Consider the following 5,075-nt stretch of genomic DNA (forward strand, 5'->3'; position numbering starts at 1 on the left):
TAAAGGCATGGCCATTATGGTACTGTAATGCTGATGATGAATATTCACTCACAGGTTTTTCTGTGTGAGACGTGCATTTCAGAAGGTTCTGCTCTTACTTATCTCACTGCAGAGCTGTGTGTGATTATAAAGTGCTGGGAGCAGAACAGAGATAGCATTTAAGAATAAAAAAGGTTTTCCTGGACTCACCCACCGCATGTGTTTAGCATCTTCTCCTCTCATGTATTATCTTGGTGCCACTTCACTGCTGGCCTGTAGTAAAGGCAAGAACATTCAAGGGAAAGAAATTGGCACTCCCAGGAGAGATACAAAAACAGAACTTTCTTTATTGATATCTTTGTTAAAAATCACATATGCAGTTCTAGGTTTACCCTCTGATATGTTTTCGGTGAATTGCTGGCCCTCCCTGGACCACTGGGAGGACCTCGATGTTCGGGCCCAGAACCAAGCACGTAAGTATTCACAGCTCAGTTATGTTGCAGGATGTAATGTGTTGTATACTAGCCAATTTGTGTTTTCACTTTACATGCGAAAGAATTGTCAAGCGGTGGCGGTCAATCAGGGATCGCTTCTAGAAGGAATTCAACAAAGAGATGCGGGCCCCGAGTGGATCCGGAGGATGCAAGAACAGATATTAATATGCCCGAGCCATGTCGTTCCTCAGGACAACGATGGTGAGCAGAAGGTAAATATGACCCCCTCATTTTAACATGTTTACATGTCTAACCTTATTTTTTATTTCAGCCAGGGCCAAGCAATAACAATATATTAATTTCAATTTTTTTTTCTTTTTTCCACAGCACTGTCTGCAGCACTCGGGAGCCTGTTGAGTTGAATCCTTGTGAAGCATTCCCTCAGGAGTCCGCCACCGAGGGACACTCCGACAGACCCGACCCCTCTGCACCTTCCCAGGCTTCCCTCACATGCAATCCCTCGGTCCCATCCACCAGCGCTGGAGCATTGTAGCTGATTGCGTTACATGAAGCTGTTGGTGAGGATAGAGCTTTTCCTTTTACCCCACCCCTCTGATGCTGCCACCTCTAGAACACCTGTGGGTTCTGGGCGGCAGCGCCAGAGGGGTCTGGTACAGAGCTATGCGCCCAAATTTTTGCATCTGAATTCATCATTCCAGAACTGTCTGAAACTGTTGTGTGAGCAAATGATGCAGGTTTTAATTTGCTCAGCAACAGTATTCTGGAGTTACACACGTGTCTGGATAGGATGCATTCAGATGCAAGTCGATCGCCTAACCACTCGTTTTTCCAGGCGGTTGTCGAGCACATAGGCAAGCTATCTCCTGACCAGCAGATGCATGTAATGCAAGCATGTCAGCTCTAGCGCGGGTTGGCTCCCAAGACCCTCCACCCAGCCCCAGTAGTTGCTCCTGCACCTGCCCACCCTCGAGCCACTGTCCCTCCGCCACCCCCTTTCCAATACCAGGAAACTGGCCAGTACCATCCTGCCTCGTACCAGCATCCTGCCCCATACCAGCATTCTGCCCCATACCAGTTCCCTGCCACATCTGTGCCTCCACTCCCTGCCCAACCTGCACTCCGTGGCCTGTACCACCAGTCTCCTACACCACCCACTGGCCCCAAACACATACCTCTTCTCCACCTTTCACTTCTTCTGTCTCCCTATCCCTCCAGTCCACCCCTCAAACCTTCCAAATTCCAAACACCACTCCTGGTTTCATGTCCACCCGTTCACTTACTTTCTCAACACCTTCACCTTCTGTTTTGCCTCCTGATCCTTCTCCACCACCATCCTCTCTCCACACTACCACTGTCAAAGTGTCCCAATCTGACAGCCCCTCCAGTATTATCTAAACCCCACAGTTTTTAAATTTATGAAAGTTTTGTTAATTTGTATAAAATAAAGCACTTTTTTTCGTTTAAAAAATAATGTGTCATTTATTACATGATAAGGTTTACTATGGGTAAAACAGGTACAATACTTTGGGTTTTAAAAAGGTAATAAATGTTTGGGAAAACCCAATAATGTGCAGCGCCCCAGAGTCCTGGTCGTTGCAGTAATGTCATTCTTCCACCAGGGGGAGTGATATTACATATGATGGCAATAAAGGAGATCTTCCTACCAGGTATCACAAACCATACATCACACCACACTCCAGACCACCAGGGGGAGCCTTGCTCCTATCTACTAGGGCACTCCTCACAGAAGGGTAAAACTGGTTGGCTGGATAGAAAGTTAGTGAGAAGCTGACTGGGCTTTGCCCAGGCAACACCTGTCAGGCAGACAGGGGGAAAGGAGGAACATCGGAGCTGCAGACAGAGGGTCCCTGTCAGGGGTGGGATCCTGACAGAGGCCTAGCAAGACAGAAAGACACGGAGCTGCACCTGCCCCACGTGTGGCAGCATCCTAAGAAAGGACATGAAGAGAATTGTGTTGTAGAGGGTGAGACATGAAGTTATAGCACAAGGAGATAACACCAGGAGGAGTTCTGCCCTGCAATAGGCTGCCTCCTTCTGAGGCGCGTAGCCGGTGGCCGGAACACCGAGGGAGTAATAGTCTCTGCGCTTTACTTCAAAGACCGGCAGGACAGTCAATTCCAAGTTGGCTGCCCGACCTTAATACCTAAGAAGACACAGTGGCAACTTGTGGGGGTCAGGGCGTCTCTAGGGTCCCTATAAACAAGCCTCAGGCCATCAGTCATATGTGCTTGTGGCCAGGGAAGATACATTTCACTGATGGCACACTGGGTGAACACTGTGGGGGCTGAGGCTGGGGCCAGGCCCCACTCTGGTTTGGAACATGGGCTCCTGACGCCAAGAATTGCTAGGCCTACCTCTATCAGGGTTTCCTCTATCTCATACAACAGTTCCTGCACCTCTTTCTGCTCCTGATCATCCTCTATCTCTGATGTGTTATCTCAGAGCATATCGTCCACATCAGCCAGAAGCTGGAAGCTCTGCAGCGCTGCCTCAGCAAAGCGGCAACAGGTTCTGTTGCTGATTTGTCTAGGAGCTAAACCATACACTGCAGCAGAGTTACTTAAAGGAATACAGCCCATTTTTCTTCAAGTGCCTTCTTATTGTGCATCTTGAAACAGCCACATTGCTAGTTTTCAGGGAGTCCAGTATTTCAGCTAATGTTAATTGTGGGTTTTTCTTTGCATCCCGCACAATTTTCCTTTCATTTGTCACAGGTTACAGGTGAGGATGTTACCTTTAGTAACCATTCAAACCCACTTGTGTCAACTTCTGTGCATGTTATCAGGTCAAAATTACCAGGGTATGTAAACTTTTGATCAGGATCATTTGGATGTTTTAGGTTGTCATTATGATTTAAAAGGAGAACACACAGTAGTTTGACAATAAATGGCTTCACCCAATCACTAACCATAAGTGGAGAAAAAGTTTTGGTGTTATTCATATTCTCTGAAGAAAAAAACAAGAAAGCAAAAATTATGTCGGGGTATGTAAACTTTTGCGCACAGCTCTATATATAACACTACAAAAAAACAGTGAGAAATTTGTCTGGGTTAAATTAGTATCCATATAATTTTATGTACTTTCTGTTACATTTTGGTGCTCTATAAAACAAAAAAATGACTTTTTTATTGATTCAATTGCTGATCCATTCATTATTACATTTTTTTTTTCATTTTGGTGTTATATATATTAAAAAAAAACCTTGAAAACATGTTTATGGATTCAACGATTCATCCATACACTGTAACATGGTTCTTGTTACATTTCGCTGGTATATTAAACTCTAAAAAAAACTTTCAAAAATTGTTATGGATTCGAGGATTTATCCATACACTGTAGCAAGGTTCTTGTTACATTTTGCTGGTATATTAAGCTCACAAAAACATTTCCAAAACGTTTAGGGTTTCAACCAGTCATCCATACACTGTAACGCGTTTTTGTTACATTTCGTTGGTATATTAAAGGCTAAAAAAAAAAAAATTCCAAAAATGTTTATGGATTAAGTGATTCTTGAATACAGTTTAATGTGCTTCATGTAAAACTACAATGGGTTAAAATTTTTAAAACTGCTTTGCCTGGTAGAGTTCCCAAAATATTTTTGGTAAAAAAAATTGACTATTGTCATATATACTATAGAACCAGCTTTATGTAAAATTTTGTTGATTTTAAATAAAAAACAAAATTGGCCTGCTACAGAGGTACAATTTCTTAACATTTTATGAGACTGTCCAGTTTTTGCCTTCAAAGGTGTATAGATGACCCTGCTTGTAATTTTTGGAAGGTTTTGTGATCTGCATAATGTTTAGAAGTGTAGGAATATCATATCACTTTACTTTGCTCAGAACATTTAATTGAGGTACTACAGTTGGTACCTTCAAGGTTGAATGGATGACCCTGATAATAATTTTTGGCAGGCTTTGCACTGTGCAGAGCTTTTATGAATGGAGGAGTATGACAACTATACTTTGCTCACAATATTTGAATGAGGTAGTACAGTTGGTGCCTTCAATAATGTATAGATGACCATACTTATATTTTTTCTTGGCTTTGCACTTTCTTAAAAGCCTTTATGAGTGTAGAAGTACTTCAACTACACTTTCAAAATATTTTAATTAGGCCCACAAGTTGTTGCCTACAAGGGTGTATGGATGACCCTCCTTAAAAAAAAATTTCTGACATTGCAAGGTGTGCAAAGCCTCTATGAGTGTAGAAGTTCCATAACTACACTTTCTTATTTTTTTTTCTTGAGGCACTCCAGATGGTGCCCTTCAATTGTGTAAGGAAGACCCTGCTTTTTGACAGGTTTCCACTTAGTCTAAAGCCTTTATGAGTCTAGGAGTACCACTACATGACAATTTGAACAGAATGTGTATGATGACCTCCTTTATCTCTAATACAGGGTGTATGTGATTCCCTCTTCCATCATATTTTTGTCAGTTCTTACTTAGTTCATAAATGTAACGAGGTTCCTGTTACATTTTGCTGGTATATTAAGCTCACAAAAATCCTTCCAAAACATTTAGGGATTCATCTTATCATCCATACACTGTAACATGGTTTTTGTTAAATTTTGTTTATGAGTCTAGAAGTACCACTGCATGACAATTTGAACAGAATGTG

General features: G+C 42.4%; 1 long non-coding RNA gene across 1 annotated transcript; it reads left to right on the top strand.

Annotated features, from left to right (window-relative positions):
* Positions 1–335: 335 nt before the first annotated feature.
* LOC143809923 (uncharacterized) lies at positions 336–944 on the top strand. The gene is made up of 3 exons (XR_013222534.1): positions 336–452; positions 536–685; positions 801–944. It is a non-coding gene; the product is annotated as an uncharacterized LOC143809923 (long non-coding RNA).
* Positions 945–5,075: the final 4,131 nt, after the last annotated feature.

Source organism: Ranitomeya variabilis, chromosome 2, assembly GCF_051348905.1.
Source record: "Ranitomeya variabilis isolate aRanVar5 chromosome 2, aRanVar5.hap1, whole genome shotgun sequence".
NCBI classification, from domain to species: domain Eukaryota; kingdom Metazoa; phylum Chordata; class Amphibia; order Anura; family Dendrobatidae; genus Ranitomeya; species Ranitomeya variabilis.